This window comes from Mirounga angustirostris, unplaced genomic scaffold, assembly GCF_029215605.1.
Source record: "Mirounga angustirostris isolate CCGP_5_RB_7025 unplaced genomic scaffold, mMirAng1.0.hap1 SCAF_3, whole genome shotgun sequence".
NCBI lineage: Eukaryota > Metazoa > Chordata > Mammalia > Carnivora > Phocidae > Mirounga > Mirounga angustirostris.
This window is the reverse complement of record NW_026991711.1, coordinates 73,131,892-73,157,574: the sequence shown is the minus strand read 5'-3', so window position 1 is coordinate 73,157,574 and position 25,683 is coordinate 73,131,892. Positions and strand designations below refer to the sequence as shown.

Below are 25,683 nucleotides of genomic sequence, written 5' to 3'. Positions count from 1 at the left end.
TTTTTTTAATGACACCCTGAACACTTCTGTCAAACCAAAAGTCCTCAAATGGTGACTTTCACACTGAAATAGCAAATCAGTGTTTAAGGAACTTTTCCTATTCACGAAACAAAAGTATTTCTTTTTTTCCACTGATACAAACAGATTTTAAAGGCAGCCTGTTCAATAAAATCACCCAAATGTACTCCTGAGTGTATGCCAGGCCCTTCAAACCTTGGGGAGGGATGAAGGATAATGTACTAATAATGTGATGTATCAGAGGGGCAATTCATAAAATATTTATCCTAAAGCAGAAAATGTGTCTGTCTGCCTTGTTCATTTATAAAATAATAGTTTAGGGGAATTAGGTACCAGCTAAATCCCTTAGCCAATGTGGTTGGTTTCACCCAGAGTCCATTAGACTAGGTTATGTATCTGCTAAGGAAGACGCAGCCTGTCAGTGGTGCATAATGGATCATGAAAGATAAATGGAATTAGGCAATTGAATAATTAGAGTAGTGCCCACCGGAGAGGCTCTAAGTAAAGGGCTACAAGGATTTCCATTAGAAACCTCCATTTCAATGGTTAGAAATCCATCTGGGAAAATTTGGCTGGTGCTGCAAGTTAGTGCCTGGTGGGGAACTCAGGGGAAAGAATCTACCCAGGGGGCATCCTGGTACCCAAAAGCCAGTGTTGGGTGATTTAGGAGGGACTTGAGCCCTGCCCCCCTCCCCCAACTAAGTAAGTCTCCCAAGCACTAGATTTGATGGAATTGAACATTTCCCTGGACAGGTGGAAGTCTGATCTGCTCCTCTGTCCTCAAGCCTGGAGCACTCAGCAATCCCTTAGGGAAAGGCTGTGCTATGAATGGTGTATCCTCAGATTGTGCAGTATACAACCTACACAACTGCTCCAGCCCCTTTCAAGGGCCACATCTCCAAAACAGCACAGCACCTGGCAATTAGTGGCTGCTTAACAATACCTGATTAATGAACAGATTACTCTGACCTTAACTGAATCCAATGAGAAACGAGAGAAGACAAATTGCAAACAAAGTTGGCCCCCGGCTTGACAGACAAGGTTAGAAGAATAGGTACGGCTTTCTAGAGATGCATTATGAGAAGAGAATAGTCTCTGGGCCATTGGTAAGAAGGGCAGGATGCATTTCTTCACTCAGCAAGTATGTATTGAGCAGCTACCACGCACCAGGCTGTGCTGAGTGATAGGAATGCAAGGATGGGACACCGACTCCTGTCTCGAGGAGCTTTGAGCGTCCCGTGAGGACATCATACTGGAAGAGAGGATTGTTCCCAGTGTGGGGAGCATGCTGAAGGAGGGCCCAAGGAGTCTAAGCACATGTGTATGCAGTAAAACCCGCACATTCGAGTGCCTGTTTTAATCCGATAGGCTCTAGCTCCATCCTGAACACTATTGCTGGAAGCAAAAAACGGTTTTGTTCAAGGTGTCCCTACATATAGAGGGAAAAGCAAAGTCACCCGGCCCCAAGCTTGGCGTCTTATTAACCAGGTAACCTTGGGCAAGACTGAACGTCTGCAAGCCCGTGTTATCAACATTCATGGTATTAATAATAGCCAACTCCCAGGGCCCTGGGCACGACGTGAGAGGCGATACACCGAGGGTACTGTGAATGCGAGTGTACTCAGCTCAGCTGTGGTCATCAGCACCTCCCGGAAAGGCAGACAAGTCCCGCAGCTTTCATGCGAGAAACACATATGCATCTTGTCGTACACCGCACACGTTTGAAGTCGGTCATGGGGGCCCTGTTCTAGAGGGGAGGAGACTTCAGAGGGCTCAGGAATGTGCTCTACTTCAATAGCTGGTGACTAATGACGCGGGCAGGACTCAAACTCAGGTCTGCCTGCCCAGCACACAGGCTTTGCTCAGCCACGCCCAACAGGAACATTCTGGCCCCCCTGTGCCAATCCCCTTCAGACAGGATCTCCCGTGCAAATCCCTGCCTTCTTGAGATATTCCGAGGGACAGACGCTCCTGACAGGATGCTGCTGGGACAGGTGTGGGACCAGGCCTGGCTTCAGAGAGCGAACCCCGCCCGCTGGAAGCTTTCTGGGAGGACCCAACAGCCCCCCTGCTGTCCCAGTATTTGCTTTATGGATACCTTTTGCCCAGAGTCTCCCATGAATGATTCAGTACCTCTTAGGTTCTGTTCGATAGAGACATGCTCACATTCCAAGTTTCCTCCATCTTCAGTTCTCCTTGTCCCTTCCCCCCTCCTCCACTGGGCCCTCCCGTCACCACACATACTCCTCTGTCCCCCACCCCGACCCTCCGCTTCCCTGCACCATCAACCATTTCTCTCTTCTCCATCTCCCACGGGGCTCTTCCCCAGCTCCTGCATGGCAGCTTAAACACAGCCTGTCTACCCAATCCTAAAAATGCATTCCCTGAAGGACAATCATTTAGCCCTTCTATTCTGTGGGTCCCTCAGCTGCTGCCCTAACTTCTTTATCTCCCAAGACTGTTGCTTTCTCACGAGAATCTGGTGTCGTTCTGCTCCCCCTGCCTCCCTTTCTGTCCCCTTCAACCTGAAGCATGCCCAGTACTCGGCAGCATCCATTTTTGCTGTGGTTGTTGACGACCTCCTCCTCCAGATCCACTGCCTTCCACCCAGCTGCAACACAGTGGTCCCCGCCATTGTCCCCTCTCCCCCAATGCTCTCTTCTCCCTCAGCCTCCCTCTGACACCCCTTGGTTCTCCTCTACATGCCTGTCTACAGCTGTATTGACTCCTCTTCCCCCTCCTCCGGCCCTGGAAGATGTGGTATCGCCAGGACTTTGTCCTGTGGCCTCAGTGCTGCGTGCTGGGCAGGGGCAACCTTGTCCACGTGCCATGTCTCCTGATGACCGGTCTGTGTCCAGTTTCCATTGCCCTCAGGCTCTCCCTTCTCGCACTTTCTGGCCTCCTTCTTTCTTTCCCCTCCCAACATTTATTCAGCACCTGCCATGTGTCTGGTCCTGTGCTTGGCTCTGGGTACCAAGAAGGACCAAAGGAGGGTCCACTCTAGTTCCAGACCTGAGTGTTCCTTCTGGCCCGGGAAACATGGGATCACCAAGACACCGCCCGGACCTGCCAAAGCCTCCCCACTTTCCACCTCTCCCTCACGCCACATCTAATCCACCACCAAACACATTCAACCTTATCTCGGAAGTAATTCCTCCCTCTGTCATTGCCCTCTTGCATTCTTCCCATATTCCCTAAACTTGGACTCCTGCGAAGTCTCCCAACTGGTCTCTCTGCTCCAGCTTCACACTTCATTCTGTTTTCCACACTCACCGCCCCCCGCCCCGCCAAAAAAAACTTTCTAAAATGTTAAACGCATGATTTGTTACTTCAAACCTATGTGTGTGTGCCTGCCACATGCCAAACATCACTCTAGGGACACAGCGCTGAAGGAGCAGGTGAGGGGTCTGCCCTCACGGACCTTACAGTCTGCTGGAGAGGACACCTTAGTTAGCGGCGGGGGATTTCACAGGGGGAAGTGCTTGTCTGGGAGCCCTCGATGGCGCTGACCAGTTCAAACCCAAACTGCTTACGTGACATCCACGCCCTTCACGATCTAGCCCTGCCTACATTAGGTGAGGTCATCTGCTGCCATCCGTCACTTGTGTCCTTTGCACTCACCACACTCAACATGTCACCATTCCCTGAAAACACCAGGCTCTTCCAAGTTTCTGAACTTAGGTGCACCCTTTTCTGCCAGGAAATTCTCTAATTTTTTTTTTCAATTGTAGTGAACTGCACATAATGTCTAGTTGACCATCTTAAAGACGGTTAAGTGTACAGTTCAAGAGTGTTAAGTACATTTCTGTTGTTGTGTAGCCAATCTCCAGAACGCTTCACCCTGTGAACCTAAAACTCTGTGTCTGTTAAACAACACCTCCCGCCTTCCCTCTCCCCACAGCCCGGGGCGACCACCATTCCGCCTTCCATCCCTACGAACTTGACTACTCCAGGTACCTCATATCGGTGGAAATCATACAGTATTTGTCATTTCATCAAGCGTGACGTCCTCAAGGCTTATTCATGTTGAAGCTTGTGTTGGAATTTCCTTCCTTTTAAAGACTGAATAATATGGCATTGTATGGCTAGACCGCCGTTCGTTTGCCCGTTCGTCTGTGGACACTTGCATTGCTTCCGCCTCAGTTATTGTGAATAATGGTGCTATGAATGTGGGTGTACAAATACCTCTTCGAGACCCTGCTTTCAGTTCTTTTGGATATATAGCCAGAAGTAGAATTGCTGGATCGTATTCTATCTCTATTTTTAATTTTTTGAGGAACCTCCCCACTGCTTTCCATAGGGCTGCACCATGTTACATCCCCACCAATAGTGCGCAAGGATTCCCATGTTTTCACATCCTCACCAGTATTTGCTATTTTCTGGTTTTTTGATAGTGCCATCCTAATGGGTATGAGGTTGTATCTCACTGTGGTACTACTCATCTTTTTTTTTTTTTAAGATTTTATTTATTTCTTTGAGAGAGAGGAAGAGGGAAAGAATCCCAAGCAGACTGTGCTAAGGGTGGAGCCTTATTTGGAGCTCAATCCCATGACCCTGAGATCATGAGATGAGCTGAAACCAAGAGCTGAGTGCACAAGGGACTGAGCCACTCAGGCACCCCATGGTTCTATTCATCTTTTAAGACCTAGCTTAAACCTCTTCTCTCCTGCCAAAATTCCCCCAGTTTCCCCAAACAGAGTTAGCATCCTGTGCAACCTATGTGCACCATAACACCTGTTCCCGACTCCATCGTGCTTTATGAGGTTCTGTATTTACATGCTTATCTATGTTCCCTGCAGGATTTGAGTTCCTAGATGGTGTCCTATTCAGTCAGTGAGGTGTCCTCAGCAACCAGCACACAAGTGGTACATTACAAATGTTTGTTGAATGAATGAAAGAAATCTGTCACTCATATTTAGCTTAACATTTTTGTTGGTTTACTGGTTTTACTTTTTACAGAGCTATAAGCCTTACATAAATTGCACAGCTCAGTGAAATGTAAGTTTATACTTGTGTAACCATAATCCAGAGCAAGACAGAACATTTCCAGTACCCTAAAAAGTTCCTTTGGGTGTCTTACCAGTCAAATGCCCACTCCCCAGAGTGACTCCTTAGATTTTTTTTTTAACCCTCAATTGCTTTGCCTGTTCTTACATGTCATATAAATGCAATCACCAGGTACTTACTTTTCAGAGTTTTACTCCTTTCACTCAACCAAGTATCTGGAGATTCATCCATGGTGCTGCTTATGTCAACGATTCCTTCCTTTCTCTCACTGAGTAGGATCTCATCGTATGAATATATCATGGTTCATTGAACCATTCCCTTGTTGATGGACACTTGGGTTGTTTCCAGTTTTTGGTTATTGTGATTAAAGCTGTTAAAAATATTCTTGGCCACTGCAAATAAACATGCTGTGTCTTGCACACATCTTATGAGGGATCTATGCACTCATTTTGTGCTTGGTCATATGCTACATGCATGTGTAGCTTTAGTAGTTCGCAGTTTTCCAAGAGACTGAGTGGATTTACACTCTCCCTGAACAATGTGTGGGAGTTTCCAGTGACTCCCTATCCTCACCTACACTTGATATTGTCAGTCTTCTGATTTCAGCCATTCTGGTGATGGAACACTGCTTTTTCATGATCTTTTATCAAATTTCAGATTTTTTTCTTTGTAGCAAAATTGTGTTTTTATATTGATATTTAAAAATCCATTTGTCACAGTATTTTTCTTTTTAGTGTCAATTCCTTCTGCATTTGAGATAGATATTTACATATTTGTTAGAGTTTTCTTTTCTTTTCCTTTCAGGGCTTTTAAAGCATAACTATTTGAGCAATTAGCTTAAAGCCCTGGCTTTATAATGTGAGAGGAGAAGTAGCAGGGTGTCGGGAGGGCGGACCTGAGACTGGGTGCTTGACCTGGTTCTGCCGCTTAAGTTGCTCTGTGGCTTTGGACAAGTTTATACAGGCTCTTGGTAACTCAGTTTCGTCATCCATGCAATTGGGATGATAATAGGACATGCCTCGTGAAGTTGTTAAATAAGGTCTTGCACTTAGAATAACCCCTGGCACAGAGCTAATACTCATTATGTATTAGGTATTATTGTCACTCAGTTTCGTCAATGACATTTATTAAAAGTTACTTCCTTTCCAATCTTTTATTTTTTTAAGATTTTTAAAAATTTTTATTTATTTGAGAGAGAGAGAGAGAGAGAGAGAGAAGGAGAGAGAGGGAGATAGAGCATGGGGGGTGGGGAGGGGCAGAGGGAGAAGGAGAAGCAGATTCCCCGCAGAGCAGGGAGCCCTATGTGGGGCTTGATCCCAGGACCCTGGGACCATGACCTGAGCTGAAGGCAGACAACCCACTGAACCGCCCAGGCACCCCTTTCTCATTTTTTTACTTATTCCAGGTTAATCCTGGGACTTCATGAAGTTTAGGCATATACCTGGAATCTATGCTTTATTTTATTTTATTGGCTGTTTTTTCCTGTTCTTAAGCCAATGTCATACAGCCTTATTGTCATTTGATAATATATTTTATAATTATCTGGGAAGTGAGTTCTCCTGAGCTGCTTTATTTTTCTCCCTCAATGCAATACTCTGGCCAATTTATTTGTCCAGGTGGATTTTTAATATAATTGTTGTGAACATTTTATTTCATTTTTGAGCTCTATCTATAAGGAACTGCAGGAGCTTTTTGATCTTTATCATGGGTGTTGGGGCCGATGGGCCATGCTGCAGATACATCTTCTTTCACAACCTGTATGGGACACCTTGGGCAAGCAACCATCTTCCCGGAGCCACAGAGTCTTCGCCGGTGATGATGACATGGGGTAATAATACTAGCGAGGACTTGTGCGGAAACTCCAGAGCTTCTTTCTTTCTTAAAAATCATATGAGCCACTGGGTATATGCTCAAAAGAATTGAAAGCAGAGTCACAAAGAGTTATTTGTGGACCCACGTTCATAGCAGTCTTACTCAGAATAGCCCAAGAGGTGAAAGCAACCCAAGTGTCCACAGATGAATGGACAAGCAAAGTGTGGTCTATCCATACAATGGAACGTTATTCAGGCTTAAAAAGCAGCAAAGTTCTGACATGTTCTATAACATGGATGAACCGTGAGGACATCATACTAAATGAAATAAGCCAATCACCCAAAAAGAAATATCATATGATTCCACTTACATGAGGTACCTACAGTAGTCAGATTCATAGAGACAAAAAGCAGAATGGTGGTGGCCAGGGGCTGGGGGTGGAGGGGGGCCCAGGGAGGTATTGCTTAATGGGGACAGAGTTTCAGTTTGGTAAGATGAGAAGTTCTGGATGGTGGTGATGGTTGCAGAACTGTGTGAATGTATTTATTGCCAGTGGAAATGTTGCACTTAAAAATGGCCAAGATGGTAAATTTTGTGTATATTTTTATCACAATTTTAAAAAGAATATTTTAGGGGCGCCTGGGTGGCTCAGTTGGTTGAGCGACTGCCTTCGGCTCAGGTCATGATCCTGGAGTCCCTGGATCGAGTCCCGCATCGGGCTCCCTGCTCGGCAGGGAGTCTGCTTCTCCCTCTGACCCTCCTCCCTCTCATGCTCTCTGTCTCTCATTCTCTCTGTCTCAAATAAATAAATAAAAAAAAATCTTTAAAAAAAAAAAAAGAATATTTTAAAAACATACAAGCTGGAGTTGGCATTCTGGAAACACATCCTTAGCAGATGGGAATTATCAGTACAAAGGAAACATACGCTATGCCCCCAAAACTGTAGTGCTCAAAGTCATTGACAAATGTGGAATTGTGCACATTGTACATCTCCTGATATGCAGTAAAGGGGATAATAATTGCTCCTTTCTTAAGTTGGCAAGTTAAGGGGGAAATCAATCCTTCTACAATCTCCACGGCGGGGGGAGGGGGGGTCGCTGTGGGGGAAGGGGAGACAATACCAGGGGAGAGAAAGGAGGACGCCAAGCCGCAAGTGTGGAATAATCTTATTTATAACATTAATAATAACAAAATTGACAGTGAGTAGTTAGTCTTTGTGCTAAAACATTTTGTAATTGTTATTTTATTTAATATTTGTAGCAACCCATGAGGTAGGAATTATTCCAATTTTCCCAACATGAAAACTGAATTTTCGGGAGGTCAGGGAAGAGAGAAGCGGCAGTGTATTTTGCCGTTCCTGCAAATAGGCTTCTTCACTCTGTGGGGGGAACTGAGGTTGTTATTTCTGGGGGAATTTTCTTATTTTTCCAATCAAAGGGGAGAGAATGGGTTATTCTGCCCCAGGTTCAGTTGGATGGATCCCACTGAAGAACACTGGTGGACCTGTCTTGGGTCACATGTCCTTTCTTGAAGCGATCACTACGGTCAATGGAGATGGAGCAATATGATTGATTGACTCAGTGAGAGAGGAGGCCCTTAAATCAAACACACACCCTTGTCTTGTTCCTGATTTTAAGGGAGATGTGTCTGGTCTATCACCATTAAAAAGCGCCGGTGACAAAAGAAAAGAAACAGGTAAATTGAACTACATCACAGATAAAAAACTGTGCTTCACTATCAAAAAAGTAAAAAGACAACCCACAGAATAGAGGACAGATATTTGCAAATAGTACATCTGATAAGGGACTTATATCCAGAATATATAAAAGACTCTTACAACTCAACAATAAAAAGACACATAACCCAATTTAAAAATGGGCAAAGGATATGAATACACATTTTTCTGAAAAGGATATACAAATGGCTAATAAACACGTGAAAAGGTGCTCAACATCATGAGTCGTTAGGGTAATGTGGATCAAAACTACAGCGATAGCACTTCACTCCCACTAGAGTGGCTATAATAAAAAAGACAGACAATAACAAATGTTGGCAAGGATGGGAGAAACTGGAACCCTCATATATTGCTTGTGGGAATGCAAAATGGTGCCGCTCTTTTGAAAAGCAGTTTGACAGTTCCTCTAAAAGTTAAACATGGAGTTACCATATGACCCGACAATTTCATTCCTAAGTATTCATCCAGAAGAATTGAACACACGTGTCCACCCAAAAATCTTTACATGAAGATTCAGAGCAGCATTATTCGTAATAGCCAAAGAGGAAACCGTCTACATGCCCATCAGCTGATGAATGGATAAACAAAGTATGGGACATCCATACAATGGAATATTATTCAGCTGTAAAAAGGAATGATGTATTAATACATGCTAAATGGAGGTGAATCTTAAAAATACAATGTTAAGTGCAAGGAACCAGTCATATGAGATTGCATATTGTATGATTCTATTTATACAAAGTGTCCAGGATAGGCAAATCTATAGAGATAAAAAGTAACTTAGTTGTTATCTGGGGAAGGAGAATTGGGGATTGATTGTTAATTGATACAAGGGCTCTTTCTGGGGAGACGAAAATGTTCTGGAATTAAATAGTGGTGATGGTTGCACAACTTTGTGAACACACTAGACTGTATGCTTTAAAAAGACAACTTCTATGATTCGTGAATTTTCTCAATTTAAAAAATTAAAAAACCAATTGGATTTCCATGCATTAGCAATAAACTTAGAAAATATAAAAGTATATTATTTACAATATCAGCAAAAGCATCAAATATGTAGGAATAAATTAACAAAAATAAATTTTTTCTTTTTAGAGAAAAACTTTAAAGGCATTGAGACATATATTTATTTTTTTTTAAAGATTTTATTTATTTATTTGAGACAGAGAGAATGAGAGAGACAGAGAGCACATGAGAGGGGGGAGGGTCAGAGGGAGAAGCAGGCTCCCCACCAAGCAGGGAGCCCGATGCGGGACTCAATCCAGAGACTCCAGGATCATGACCTGAGCCGAAGGCAGTCGCTTAACCAACTGAGCCACCCAGGCGCCCAAGACATTTATTTTATTTATTCATTTTAGCGACTTTTTAAAGATTTATTTATTTTATATATAGAGAGAGAGTATGTGCAAGCGGGGGGAGGGGCAGACAAAGAGGGAGAGGGGAAGAAGACTCCCCTCTGAGCAGGGAGCCGGTCTTGGGGCTCTATCTCACGACCCCGCAATCATGACCTGAGCCGAAACCAAGAGTTGAACACTTAACCAACTGAGTCACCAGGCGCCCCTTATTGTAGCAATTTTTAATCAAAGTTTAGGATTACTTTATCCCTGCATCTTCTCAATTGTTTCTTGCTTATATTCGCTCTTTTCATTTCCTCTTGACAAGATTTGACTTTACGTTCAGGGATCTTTGGGGGGTTTTGTCCAGTTTTGGTCTAGTGTTAACAACCTTGCGAGGATGAATGCCACATGGAAAGTCGTGCCATTAGTCTTCTCCTGCTGCACCTGTTCAGTGTAGAAGACGGAGCTCTTGTAAACCCAGACTATGTTACCAATTTGCTGACCTTCGTGGTGTCTTGCCAAACCTGAATGTCATCATCCTTTTAGATGGGCACGGACTGAACACTACTTCTGCCTCCACTCTTTGGGCAGAGAGGAGACATCCTCTTGCTGCAAATGTGGAAATTGGTATTGAAATGCCCTTTTTGGTTCTTATTCCGGTCAGAAGTCACAAAGGAATTGAACTTCATTTTGGCTGCTGGTGCTTTAACAGTGGTCACAAAAGGGAAGACTTGAGATGTATTTTAAAAGACCAAAATCAATGTAGAAAACATGAAGTTCATGGATAGCAGATATTGACATTGTAAATGCAATATTGTGAGGATGTCAATTCTCTCTGAATAATCTCAATGCAATTGCAATCCAAATCCCAGCAGGCTTATTCAAGGAATTTAGCAAGCTGAATCTAAAATTTTATGTAAGGGTAAAGAACCAAGAAGAGACAAAGAATTCTTGAAGAAGAAAAAAGCAGAAGGACTTTCATATTCAATATAAGGTCTCATTATGCAGCTATTTTTATAGGTGAAAAATGAAACTGGATCTCCATCTGACACCACGCACAAAGTTCAGTCCTCGTGGAAGAAAGGCTGTAATGTGAAAGGGAAAACCTAAATATAGGAAAGCATCCTCATGACAGAGGCACAAGGAAGAACTTCTTAAACAAGTTCCCCAAGGTACTAATTATAAATGAAAAATGCAACTACATTAAAATTAAGAACTCCATTCACCAAAAGACAACACAAAGGGAATTAAGGCAATTTACATGAAACGCATGGTGGTATCCTGCAGGGACTGGCTCCTGAAACAGCAAAAAGACATTGCTGGAAAAACTGGTGGAATCCACAGAAAGTCTTGAGCTTAAATTAATAGTAACATATACCAATGTTGGTTTCTTTGTTGTGACAAATGCCCTTGGTAATATAAGATGTGAGCATTAGGGAAAACTGAGTGAAGAGTAGATGGTAATTCTCTATACTATCTTGGCAACTTTGTAAATCTATATTATCCCAAAATAGAGAGTTTATTCACGAGCTGAGCACTGGTTTTTAGAATATATGTAATCAATAAAGGAATAATTTTGGAGAACAATAAAAATTCAGTAAGATATAGTCATGCCATCCAACAATAAAATGGGCCAAAGTCACGAACAACTACCTATCAGAGGAGAAGTAAGTGACAAATAAACTTAAGGCAAGATGACAATCCCATCTTAGGAAGCAGGTAACTGTAAATGAGCACCGCAATACCATCCCATCTCCATCAACCCTCTAGGGAACTCTGCTAGGAGGGAAAATGGTACGGCCACTCAGCAAATAATTTGGAGGGGCAGCAAGTTTTTTTCTAGGTTCATGCTCTATGGTCGCTCTCGCTCTCGCACCATGGTGCCAAGGGGCATCTGGAAGAATGTTCGCAGCAGCACTGCTTGGAATAGACAAAAACTAGTGACAACTGAAATGTGTCCATCCTGGGGGAATGGATAAGTAAATCATGATGAGATCACCCGATGGAATATTATACCATGGTGAAAATGGATGTCCGTCAGCCACATGTAAAAGTAAGGATGACTCTTAGAAGAAATGCTAAATCAAAAAAAGTCTCAGAAAAGCCAACATAGAGTATGATATTTTATGAAGTTCAAATCATTCAAAATTAAACTTCACGTTACAAAACTGTAAATAAAAAAACAAGGAGCTGATACAGAGAAAATTTAGGAGACTGGTTACCCCAGGATTAAAGATGAGGCAGGGGGATGGATTCAGGGAGGGATACTCTTGTTCTTGTGACCTTGGTGACATTCTTGGTGAGCTCAGTGACATTCCTGTTCTTAGGCCCGGGTGATGGGTTTGTGGTGTTCATTTTATTATTATGCCTCTATCTTATACATATTATTTTGTATCTGTTAAATGTTACAGAATCTTTAAAAATAGAAAGATGGGTTAAAAAAAAAAAAACAATGGGCAGAGCAGGCATGTTTCCAAAATTTATGAGAACATGTTTTTTAAACTCTAGTCTTTTTAGAGGAAAATGGAATCCTTTAAGGTTTCCAAGAGACAATAGAAGCATCCACATGCCTTCTCAGCTGGAATTTATGCCAAAAATGGAGCAAAGCCTGCTGATCTTAGTTTGTCTAGAGTCAGTTTGTGGGTGGATTACAGGTGCAATGCTGAGTGGCCCCTCAGCAGACCTCCACCTCCCAAGTTTGGTGAGCGCTGCCCCACTGGGGCTCTGGGCCATCCCCACAAAGAGCTTACAGGGAGCAGCAGACCTTGCTGCATGAAGAACATATCCAAGAAAGCCAAAAATGATATGTTTGGAACACATGCAGATCATGTCATGCCCTTTGCCTACCTACCTCCGAGGGCTTTCTGTTGGCCCTGGGATAAAGCTCAGCCCAGTTTCGGGCAACGGAGTCCCTTCTCTGGTCCCAGCCCTCTGCAGCCCCAAAGCTGGGTAGCCACACTCTGTCAGTTCTCCCTGAGACTCTTACTTTGAAGTCCCTTTGTCCCTGGAACATGCCCAAGCTCTCCCTTCCCTGGGCTTTTCCACACTCTCTCTGCACGGTCTCCTGCCATTTGCTCTACCCCGATGAGTCCTCCTGACCTATGCAGTCTCCTCAAAGAAGCATTCTGTGAACACTGGACCCCAGTAACCCGTGGCTGCACGTGTCTGTGGGTGCCCCATACTCCTGTCAGCTCCAGTGTCAGTCTTGTTCACCATGGGGACCCCAGCAGTGCCTGATCCATGTGCGCTGGATTAACTGCATATATCGTAAGCATTCCATCCAGATTACAGAGCCGGAAGCAATGAGTGTGTGTAGAGGGCAGAGGGGGAGGGCTTCCAGGAGGAAGTGGCGTGGACTGTTGGGACACATCCATGACTTGTATCAGCTCTCAGTTACCAAGATTTGGCCACACTGCGGGTTGTCCTCGGTGGGTGGGCTGGGTCTCCCTGCAGTGACAGTGGCGCTGGGGAGAAATGAGCCTTCTCTCCAGGCCCAGTTCATTAGCTCCGTCTCTGGGATTCTGGAAGCGGGGAGCTCTCATCTGCCCCATGTGCTCCATCCTTTCCTGGTTCTGGCACAAGGTCACCGTATCCCAGGGGGCCTTCCAGTCTGGAAGGAGCTCTGTGTCGATCTGGAAGGACTCGTGGCCACCTTGTGTTCCAATGGCGATGCTCTGTCAAACCCAAACCAGAGCTACAGTTTCCCTTCTCAGCCCGGTCAGGCCTGGCGCGCCCACAACAGCAAGTCCCGGGGAGGAAAACCGGCCTGGTTGGGACATCTGTGCGCTCAGGAAGGAAAGGGGCGTAAGTGTGTGGAAAGTGCACAAACTCGTGAGCTCTGCATCTGCGAAAACAAGAGAAAGTTCTGTTGTGGCGTTGCCTTCAGGTGTGGTCTTTGTGAAGTCCAGCATACATTTATGGTCTGGGCATTTTTATTTATCAATATTATGTTTACATTTTTTAAATGTTAGAAAAACGTCATGCTCGATTGTCAATCCCCTCTCTAACTTAAAATACATTCAAAAGGTTGGATCGGGGGGATGGTCTGGCTGAAAGTCCTAACTTCATTGACACCAAGGGCTGATGGGCTCCCCTGGTTGAGCCGGCAGGTGGCACCTTCCTTGCTCACTGCCTGAGACCCTGCCTTCGGGGAGGGACACACTCCCCAGTCAATGGCAAAAGCAAAGAGGCTTGGCATTTTTCTGTCGAGCCATGGAGCCAGCCCCGGGCCAAGAAACAAAATATGAACAGGGTCTCAGAAGCCCTACGTTGCATGTCCTCTTCCAGTATCTTCTCTTTAAAGTTTTGGAAAACGTCCACTGTAAGGTGAAAGGGGTAAGGAGATTCCTGCACACGGACCACCTGTTCCTTCATGCCCCCAAGTACTACCAAGACACACATTGTCTCAGAGCTCCCTCTGGTCCTTGGGACCGTTTTCCTGCGCCCCACTTAGCTGAATCACCATGCTTAAGATGCTATAAAAATCAGAGAATGTGGGAGTGCCAGAGCTGCGTGGTTCCTTGGAGAGCACCTTGCTCAAGAAACCGTTCTGGACCTCAGTATGAATCTCAAGCAGTGTGGGGCTGGACCTGGGTCCTACCGGCCCCCAACAGCCCACTCTGCGTTCAGCGACACCATGCTGACGGCCTGCAATTGGCCACAGAGGGACTATTTCCCCCAGGGGCATCGGCAGATGCTCCCCATCAGGGCTCCCCCTGGCATCCCCAGCCCCCACCCCCCGCCGGGGGCAGGGTACCAGCACCCCACAGACAAGTCGAGCTCCATGCGTGAGTCAGAAATAAATTACCCTTGGCGGAATGCCACTGGGGTGACTCTCGGAACGAGGCTGTGAAGTAACATTTGCTTTTAAACTGAGGTGTGGCTCAGCACGCTCTGCGCTCGGAGGCGTGTTCTCCGGTGTCTGTTTCAGCTAAGTAACAGAAGACATGTTGGCTCAGAAAGAGAGGCTAATTTGCAGGCTGTACCAAGAGACTCTTTATTCACACGTGCTAGCACAGGCAGCTGGCTCTCCAGAGCCCCAGGCCAGGGAGGGGGGCCACTGTGGTGGGGAGACAGCCAGGCAGACTCCCCAGGATGACCTGGCATCCCCAGAACACTTGTGGGTGTCTCTTGCTGACTTTTGTCAGGAGGCCAAGTAGGCGGCCCTCTGCCAGGAGGAAATCCCATTATGCCTTTGGCAATGGGGCTCTTCACAATCATTGTTTGGCTCATGGGATTCTTACACGGGACCTGTCAAGCAGGTGCCCTGACCAGGCAAGGAAACTGAGGCCGAGTGCAGGAAACGGCTGCCACGGGTCACGTCTGGCTCCAGATTCCCTTTTTCCAGCTTCACCCCCTGTCCGGCCCAGCTGGTGCTCTGCTCCTGTTCCCTCCTGAGCAACAACAGTACTTACACCATGGGTAAGCCCAGTGCAGGGAAAGGACGGTAGGTAACCAGCCCTGCGGGGAGCGGACGGCGATGGGAATGACCAGAGTGGTGGCTAGCCCTCTGACAGCCCAGCAGTGCTCCCAGCCCTGCAGGAGCCAGCATCGGGGCTCCGGGCTGGAGGAGAAGCCTCCCCACTAAGGACGGACATGCACTTGGCTTCCTTCCCCTTCTTCTTTTTTTTTTTAATCATCTTAATTGGGACCCCCTTTCCCCTAGGCCTCACCACCCCGTTTCTTATCTGTCAGCCTGTGTGGCGGGCACAGTGAGGACGTGGGGACGACATTGGGCTTGAGATCGGGAGACAGGATCCTGGTCCTGACTCTGCCCAGCTCTGGGAAGTCACTCACCTCTAAACTGGTGGTTGGTCTTCACCTCCTGCTAGGATGCCTCAGTGATCCACAACTCCCCGCTCCTTCCTATCCTGCCCGCCATCCCTCACCGGGGCGCAGCACTCCCGGCCCAAGGCTCCCTTACTATTAGCCAAGTTCCACTAATAAAGGCAACTCCAGCCCAGAAAGTGCAGAGGGACCCCACTGTAGGGACCATCGGTACAGCGAAATGCTCCGTAGAATAGAGCTATTCTCTTGTCCCTAAAACAGTCCCCATTAATAGTGCTTGGAGCTGACTGCCAGGAGGGCCCTACAACAGCTAACTTGGTTCTACACATTCTTTTCTCAGTCAGTGCTACCCTCCTTCTAGAAAGAATGGGAGGCGGAGGAGAAGCCTTTACCCTCGTTGATATGACCTCAAGCACTAATGGCGCTCCAATACTCTTCCCTCAAATATTCCCCTCCAGAAACCCCTCTGCAAGCCCCAAATGCTACCCAAGGAGCATGGAGGATGAGGCTCGGTCCCTGACAATGCCCCCTTGGTCCCAGTGGCACCAGCCAGAACCTCAGAGTTGGAAGGGTCCTCCGAGGCACCTCGTCCCGCGTCTCCCCCAGTGGAGGGCCCCTCCCTACATCCACCTGGTCTCCACAAGAAACCTTCCAGAGATCTGGCTACATGCTGAAGCGCCTGGCATTGGGAGGAATTCCCCTCACCCTGAGTGCCGATCGGCCTCCCTGTGTTTGCCGAGACCAGCACCAGCTCAGCCCTCCGGAGAGGTGCAGACTACGTCCTCCCTCTTCCAGACGGCAGCCTTGCAAATTTATGAAGACAGCAGGTGTGTGCCCTGGGGTATTTCAGGGTAAACATCTACGGTTTCCTCAATCATACCTCAGATGACAAGGCTCTCAGAGCTGCCTTCTGGACACAGTCTAGATCCCACAAGAACTAGATGCCATGTGCCTAGAACAAAGGACCACGGGGGCCACTCCCTCCCTTTCTGTAGACTCTGCTCCAACTGGGCTAATATAGCTGAAAACTGCCCAAGCCGCGAATGACATGTTAATTCATATGGGATTTGTGGCTGTCTAGAACTTCCAACTCCACCCCCATCTTCTCTTTACGTCTTTAATTATCTGAACTGAAACGAAGCACTTTACCTTTTAAAAGCTTATCCTTTCCCTATCAGCTCATCGGGATCTTTTTCCGGTCCTGATACTCGGTCATCTAACCTATGAGCTCCCCTACGTAGCTTTGTGCCGTTTGGAGGTCATAAGTCACGTGGGGTTACCCCAAAGACAGAGCTCTGCCTCGTGACGTTATAGTCTCTTCTCAGTTGACCCTGGAGCATTGAAAAGTAGTTAATGTCACTTTCCAACTACATCTTAACGGCTCTGAGTGTAATAACATTTATTCCACATCTCAGAAATCTTTTGTTTTTTTAAATCACATTTGCCATGGAGATCGTGCTTGGAGGCCATTTCATCCCCAGTTCGGACAGGCTGGGGATGGGGAGGTTCTTACTAAAGTGTTTGCACCGAACCTAATGCCCACTATGGCCAAGCCTGTGGGATGTCCATCACCGCCTCTCACTAATTTTTCCAGAATCTTCTACTAGGGTTCTAGGTGCAATGTTTCTATGCCACTCGCTCTCATCCTAGTGTTTCATGGGTGGATGAAATAAGGCATGAGTGTGAACAGATGCGTATGCAATGTCACAAGGAGACACAATTGTGCCTTCCACAGAGGAATTCCTGAGTGAGGAGAGGCTGAGAAGAGTCTTCTCTTATGCGTCTTTCTTTCTTTCTTTTTTTTTTTTTAAGATTTTATTTATTTATTTGACAGAGAGAGCACAAGCAGGGAGCGGGAGAGGGAGAAGCAGGCTCCCCGCTGAGCAGGGAGCCCGATGTGGGGCTTGATCCCAGGACCCTGGGATCATGACCTGAGCCTAAGGCAGTTGCTTAACCAATTGAGCCATCCAGGCTCTCCTCTTATGCATCTTTCTTAACATTACTTAAAGTCTTTTCATCTTTATTCTTCTTAGTTTTTTTTTAACCACCAGTGCCCTGACTAACCCAATTTTGAAATTTCTCCCAATGCCTACACCTTCTAAAGATGAGATCTATGCCCATTCCCTCCTAACCCCACCCCTCCCAGAAGCAGGCAATTTGAATTTGGTGGGGAAGGAGTCAAAATTAAAGGTCCTGAGCTGAAGTGTCCCTCAAGTCCCTTCCCAGCCACAGGACCAGGCAGGGGTGGGAAGTGCCAGCTGATGGGGGGAAGAATGGAGACACTCCCATTCTGAGACTGTATCTCCCTCCAGGTGTCTCCAACGGGGAGGGGCTGCCTGGCTGGAGGAGGTATGCTGGGCAAGTTACTTTACTTAATTCTACATCTGTAAAATGTGAATGATAATACTCACTGTGCAGGGTTTGCTTTGCTCTTGGTCAGTAGGCTGGACCCCACTTTTCTCCCTCTCCCATCCTAGGTTAGTGTCCGTAAAGGACACGCAATCTGGCCGAACATGTTTCTTCCTTGTCAAACGAGGAGATCTCTCGCAGTATTCAACAGCATGTGCTAGACGATTTACCTGAATTCCATTTTCATCAGAGTTGCATGCAGACTGAGGTACGGTTAATCATTTGCGAAGTAGTTCAGTGTTTATTTCAGAGAAACACCTCCTGCACAGGGTGTGCATGAGAAAGGTTTGCATTGTATGAATTATTTTCCCATTTGAAACCCAGAATCTCACTCAAATGGCTTTCCAACCCATATTGTACTGAAGTATCCTGTTTGTTCCATTAACTATTCACAGAGTCAACTGGGGAACCGTTGTTATTAATTTCAATGGAAAGCTAAAATGCAGTTCATTTTCTATAATTGCAGGCCCGCGGTCTAAAGAGCCAGCAAAAGCTTTTAATCTGAGGCATTTTTAGAGGAGTATGATCAGAATTACATTGAACATCTTTTGAAGGTACATAATTATGAAAACCTCAATAACATTGACATTCAAAGAGCCCTATAGCATAGATGCTAAACTCACATGCAGTGAGGAAGCCGGATTGCCGTCTTACTCTTCGTGGAGAAATGCCCACGGGAAGGTCGACAGTGTTTGCACACCTTGCTTTTCTAGCTTTTTCAAGCTATGCGAGCTCTTCATACCACACGGGTGGGGATCTGCCCACTCCTTTCTACACGTAAGATGTTTGTAGCTTCGGAGAACCTGCACCGGGCAGGGGGCTACAAACACCAAGGCGCAAGTAAGGGTGGGCACAACCTCCAGCCACCAGAGGGCGTGAGAAGGCGACACAGCGAACCACGGCTTGTCCGGAGCGCACGCAGGATGCCCCGAGCCCCCCGGGGTTCTGATGCTCGGCTACTCCACTTGGCAGAAAAAGCTAAGCGGTTCCTCCACTTGCTACCTTCCTCCAGACTACTCAGGAGTCACAAGTGTTTGGTCAGGGCTGTCATCCCGTGGGTCGCAATTCCATGAGGATGGAGCCCTGCACCTCCTCGTCCTCCCCTGAAAGGAGGACAGTAACAGAGGGAAGGGGAGTGACCCTGAGCAGCGACCGTGAGCCACCTCGCCCCCACCAGGCAACTTAAACATCATCAGCACCACGACAGGTGGCCCGGAGGCTGTGGGAGACCAGGTGCAGGAGAGATGTCGCTTTCATTCCAAACTGAAGTCCCTTTTACAGACACACCCGCTGCTCGGTACGGGGAGTGCGGGCAAGAGGGAGGCACATCAGCCCTGTTTCAAGTCCACACCGACACCTTCATGGAGTGAGGGTTAGCGTGCTGGGGAAGCAGGGACGAGGGACACAGGCGGCCAGGAAAGGTCGCAGGAGGCAGCTTTGGCAGAGAAGACGTCCAGGGTGCAGGGCTTCAGAGAACGGCAGGAACAAACGGAAGAACGGAAGAACGGGGACAAGTCCCAGGGGGAGCAGGCAGGTGGGGTAAAGCGTCAAAGGCGGGTGGGGGAGTGGGTGGCGGGTCCTGTAAGTCGTAAGGCAGACCGAGGAATCTGGGTTCTATTCAGTTGGCCACGAGAAACCGGCGGTGTTTCCAGAGCGTGACACGGTCAGATGTCCGATTTAGGATGCCCACCCTGAGCCTTTGCTGTCACCACAGCTGGCTGGGTGAGAGGGAACAGTTTAACCCCGGTGAAGCAAACACACACGCCCCACCGGTGCTCCTTGCTGCCCCCACAGTCCCTGGGGGGCCACCCTTGTCAGTCTCTTTGAATGAGGGGGAAAATATTAGAGTTCTATTCACTTTTTCCTTAAAACTAAAAAACTTAAACTTTAACAAATAGTTAAAATACCGGCACTGTCATCCACTCTGCATGTCAAAGACATGTCATGTGGTAGATGAGAAAAGCCATTACAAAGAGGTGATCCTCAAAGAAGGGTGTTGGGGGAACCCTCACCTCTCTATTCATTTTCAATACATTGTGACTTATTGCGGGGTGTGTGTGTGTGTGTCTGGTTAAGGGGACTAAAGATACTATTATTTAATGTTAAGTACACTGAACCTGGAAAGAAGTGATAGGTGGCTTCAGAAAAATCACTGCAAAGAAACCACAGATGACAATATTAGTACCGAAGACACAAGTAGACACAAAGGGGCCGCCGAGACTTCTGCTTCTCCCGGGAAGAGCCCTCATCAACCACCTGGCAAAGAAAGTGGGGAGGACCTCAGCCCATCTGGCAGGCTCAGGCCACCAGCGTTTATTTTAAAAAGCCAACAAATCCATCATTTCAAGAAAAAGATGCTTTAGCAGTAAGTGGAAACACAATTCTTTTTTTTTTTTTTTAATTTTCCCCCAGAGGAAATGATGGTATTGGGATAGCGTTTAGAAAATGAGATGTTTGGAAATGTCTTACTGTCATGGCATTTTTGTTGTCGAAAAGGTTAGATTTTGGGCGCCTGGGTGGCTCAGTTGGTTAAGCGACTGCCTTCGGCTCAGGTCATGATCCTGGAGTCCCGGGATCGAGTCCCGCATCGGGCTCCCTGCTTGGTGAGGAGCCTGCTTCTCCCTCTGACCCTCCCCCCTCTCATGCTCTCTGTCTCTCATTCTCTCTCTGTCTCAAATAAATAAATAAAATCTTAAAAAAAAAAAAAAGGTTAGATTTGTAGTTGCAACCTATCAAAACACTCCTACGTGCACACTTCAGGTTGAAACAGAGTGACCCTGAGCAGTAATTTCTAATTACATGAGAATCTCCTGTACAATGTTTTGAAACCATTTGTCCAAAATGTAAAATTGCAAGAGCTTCTAATTAGCATGCAAAAATAGACTGACATCAGAGGAGATGGAAATTTCCATAGCTGAATTGAAACAACAAACTGTATAATTGGTGGATGGACGCGGAAGTGAGGATGGGGATAAACCGGTCTCAGAGACGTGTGACAGCTGAGTACCAACACAGACGAAATTCTAGAACCAGTTCTTTTTTTTTTTTTTTTAAGATTTTATTTATTTATTTGACAGAGAGAGAGAGAGACAGCGAGAGAGGGAACACAAGCGGGGGGGGGGGGTGAGAGCGGGAGAAGCAAGCTTTCCGCCGAGCAGGGAGCCCGATGCGGGGCTCGATCCCAGGGTCCTGGGATCATGACCTGAGCCGAAGGCAGATGCTTAATGACTGAGCCACCCAGGTGCCCCTAGAACCAGTTCTTCTAGATACTGTATCACCAAATACAAAATTAAGGTTTAAAAAAGAATGATGTATATCCAATCAGATTATTTTCACTAAAACTTATTAATAAATACTTCGGCTCAGTAGGTAGAGCATGTGACTCCTGATCTTGGGGTTGTGAGTTTGAGCCCCACGTTGGGCGTGGAGATTACTTAAAAAAAATTAAATCAAATCAAAAAATAGTGAGGGAAAAGATTTTTTACACTTTTAATAAACTCAAACCATTTCACTATTTTATCTTTTTCTTCTATTTTCACATTTTGTCTTATAATGAATCTCTATATTAGTTGAGTCATATATATATAAATAATAGATTAATGTATATGTATTGAGGGGGTGAGTGCTCCTAATTCTTTACTGAGGGGATACACAATCTTAAAAGTCTGAAGAAACCTGCTCTGATGAGCAAGCATGGTTTGTGTCCCTTCGCCTCTGGGCAGGCCTGCCCGATCCCCCAGGGCACAGCCATCCCAGAGAAGGGCTATGCAGGACACTCCTGCCCATCCCCCCCACACCCCCCCCCTCCTTTGCTCTTTGTGTTCTTGGTGGGAAGAATCTTGGGTGCCTGCCTGGGGTCCGTGAGGAATGCTCTCAGCTGGGGAGGCTCGTGGAAATTTTAGAATGGAGAAGGCTGTCCTGGACACAGAGATGGGCCGGGAAGAGGCACAGGTGTGGGAGGGGCAGAGAGTCCATGGCTGCTGATGGGACCTGGACCTCCAGCCACCCGCAGCTGACGCATCTCCTGCTGAGGCTCGGCACTGATCTGTGCCTTCTCTGGGGCAGGCACCTTGGAACCCTGAGAAACAGCAAAGCCCTGGCGCCGGGCCTCAAATTGCCCAGAGAACTTTCGCCCAGGTGAGAAGGTACAGTACAAGATAAATAAATAAATAAGAGAACATAAAAAGAGAACCAAAGCTCAGGTGGAGCGCTAATGTGGGCTTTCCCTGGGGGCGGGGGGGGGGGCGGGTTTCTGAGGAGCCTGAGAGCCTGAGAGCTGGTGGGAGGGGTGCTGGGGGCAATGTAAGAGGAGCACTGGGGGTAAACTGAGTGGCCCCACAGGGCTGGTGTGGGGGATCAGATATGAAAGAGAAGAGAGAAGGATGGAAATGAAGGAACCAGGGGCTCCCGTGTCCCCCAGGGGGAAAGTACACAGTCAGACCTTTGAAATTCAGCCACAGACACCTTGAAAACCCTGCCAAAATGCAACAGAAAAGAGCTGTGGGAAAGAGATCCAAGATACAAAGAAGGTGTGGTTCAAAGCAGTGTCGTTTTCAGGCTGGGGAAGCAAAAAAGAAACAGAGCAAAGAAAGCAAGGACCAAAGTGAAGGAAATGAGGGATGGACACAAAACAGAGACAGACAGGACGAGGCGGGGGGAGTGGAGGGAGGAGGAACGCAGTAGGCCGGAAACCCTGGCTGAGGATTCTCTCATGATCTTGGGGTTTTGTTTGCCTGTTTGCTTTCTTCTTGGGGTTTTACTTACACTGAGCTGTGTCAGTCCTTCCCCCGTGTATCCACAAATCACCCGGGCAAGGCCTTGACCAAGAAAGGCACTGATGCTGCCCGCATGGAGCCTACACACACGTGGGCAAAGGAGAGTGTCGGCCGGCTTCTGGAGGAACAGCCCTGAGCCTTGACGGAGAATGCCTTGCTCCTTGTTCCTGCAGGCCCGACCCCCAGTGTAATCAGACCTGCAGGAGCGTGGCCAGCCGGTCCTACCTTGAGAACAGGCATTTTTGTCAACGATACATGATGTTTCTAAGAAGCTCTTTTTCACATTTACTTCTTGACAATAGGAAATCCCATCTATGAATTTACATGAAAATAATCGTGCCTTGAGTATAGTTCTCATCATCAAGTAGCTGGGACAGATCATACCTTCTTTCCAGCAGAAGGAACCGTCCAGGGACGGGCTGATGCAACTCAGGTCTGGCCCGCTGGGCTGCTGCTGGTTCAGTCTTCCCCTTGCTGCCTGGCCACGTCAGATGTCGGATGGTGACAAGGGAAAGGTGACAAATAGGGAGGCAGATGACAGACAGGAAGACGAAGGCAAAGGCCGGGTCAGAGTGCAGATTTCTGATCCCTGGTCGGGGCTCACACAGAAAGCCCAAGGAGATGAACCCTGGCCTGGTATGGATCCAGCATGGTTATCAGTATCAGTGTGGGATGGAATAGAGCTCGGTGGGCTCATCGATCCACCAAGGCTCCGCCCTGGGAACTCAGCTCCCTCTGCCTCAGCTTTCTCGGCCGTGGAACTGGGATGACTGCAGTATTTACTTCAAAAGCTTGTGAGGAGGGAGCAGATAAATGCGTGTGAATAATGCTTGGCATAGAGTCGACTTTCAATAAATGTTAGTTCTTATAATTTCAACTCCATCACAGAAACCAAAGGGATTTTCTTTAGGTGGAGATGCTGTATTGATGGAGTTCTCCAAATCTCTTACTGAATTTCAATGTCAAGTTCTCAAGCTACTGTGTCTGAATCCTGAAGTATACTTGAGAATTTCTGCCAAGATACATAATGTCAGAGCCAGGAGCAGGAATTGAGAGGGCACCTCCGATGAGGTTCCCTGTTCAGAAATTAAAATGGAAATATGAAAGTACACAGCTAAGATCAAGAGGATGGGCTGAAGTAAGCTGGTTGGGCATTACAAACTAAGAATGTCCGTCTTTTTCAAAGTCAAGGATAAGAATAAATCAGAATATAGACTTAACACAGTTTGCAACCTTGCAAAGTTCCTACTCAGTAGAACGTTAACTCCTAGTCTCGCCAAAGGTCCAGCAGAGGACAGTGACCCTGTTCCTGAGATGACACTGCAAGCCTCCCAAGGGACAGGGCTGTCCTACTCATTTTCATTGTTTGTTGAATGAACGTTGACTGTGGCACAGCCCTCCTCCTGGGGAGGGCAGATGCAAAAAGAGGAGGGAAGCAGTTCTCTCCCCTAATTTCAGGACGAGCCTGTGCATCAGGGCACAGACGGAGTGTGCTGGGGTAGAGGCTGGTCCTAGGCAGCCGGGTGTGGGTCCTGGTTTCTGCGGTGTATTTGTCCATTTGTCAGTTACATGCAAATAAGTCCCTTAACCCCCCTTTTCTTCATTTATCAAGTGGATATATCTACACCCAACATTGTAAGGTTATTATGAGAATCAAGTGAAAAATTTATGATGAATGCAAAGCGCATGCAAAACGATGTTAGAGGTAGTGAGATAAATGCATGGCGTGGGCGTGTTAGTCATTTGTCACTTGCACTCCTTGAAACACGTGTAGAAGATGAGAACCAGCAAACTTGCCTAGGAATTACACCAAAATAGGTAAGCAAAAAGAAGGAAATCTCAATCTTGTGTTTTCCCGTACTGATTTCAAACTACAGAGGTCTGGCTAATGATGGCATTTTTGCTCCCTTCCAAACTTTTTTGTTGCTTTGTTGCTATTGTGCTATTTCTATTATGGAAAATTCAAAGATTCTCTTACTCCCTTCTTTCTTCTTTTCCCTTACTCCCATTTTTCCTTGTTTGCTGGAGTGCTTGCAAGCCCGTCCCAGACATCTTGTCATTTCATCCACAAAGACTCGCACATTCTGCCAAACTTGTTGTGAGAACGGCCCAGAAACTCCTCAGCTGTTCCGCATCCACTCCTTTACCCCTTGGCCTCTGGTCTTCGTAGCCCTACCCCGCTGCGGGATCTATTCTCTTAAAAATCACCAGTGGCGCAATCCAGAGGTGTTCCTCAATTCCCATCATCGGCTTCTCTGCAGCCTTTACACACTGTTGAACGTTGCACAACACCACGTGTCAGGCGCTATGAGGCGTGTGGGTGGCTGAATAGCCAGACCGCGAAGGAGCTCGCTGCTGCCGAGGGGCACAGCCTGTGCGGGCTGCAGCGGGGGGCAGGGAGCAGCGACCGAAAGGCAAGCACGCGGGAGGGGCCGAGGGGGCAGACGGGGCAGACGGGCTGGGAGAGGCAGGGGGGAGGTAAGAACTTGGGCCAGCAGCACTGGGGAGCTCTGCGGCAGCTGACATTTGGGCTGGGCTGGCAAGGACTAGCAGGGCCCAGTGGGCTGGGATCAGGCATTCCTGGAGGGGTGGAACAGCATGAGCAGCATCCTGGCCTTGGGAAAGCTTAGCACCATGTTTGGGGAAAGTGAGTCACTTAGGTGATTAAGGTGCATGACAGAACCTGCTGGTTAGTGTACCGTGTTTGGAAAAACACGCACAATACTGAGTGCAAACAGAAGTTTGAGTTCAGAGGAAACTCCCAAAGTAGACAACTCACTCACTTCTAGTCATTCTCGGTGAC

At 47.0% G+C, this 25,683-nt stretch overlaps 1 long non-coding RNA gene across 3 annotated transcripts; it reads right to left on the bottom strand.

Annotated features, from left to right (window-relative positions):
• Positions 1 to 9,690: 9,690 nt before the first annotated feature.
• LOC135363854 (uncharacterized) lies at positions 9,691 to 25,545 on the bottom strand. Of its 3 annotated transcripts, XR_010410064.1 has the most exons (4): positions 23,265 to 25,545; positions 18,729 to 19,823; positions 18,108 to 18,366; positions 9,691 to 13,753 (listed from the first exon to the last, which is right to left on the bottom strand). It is a non-coding gene; the product is annotated as an uncharacterized LOC135363854 (long non-coding RNA). The 3 variants fall into 3 exon arrangements; XR_010410065.1 differs by lacking the exon at positions 18,729 to 19,823 and having other exon boundaries at positions 23,265 to 25,544; XR_010410062.1 differs by lacking the exon at positions 23,265 to 25,545 and having other exon boundaries at positions 18,729 to 20,585.
• Between the last annotated feature and the right edge of the window lie 138 nt (positions 25,546 to 25,683).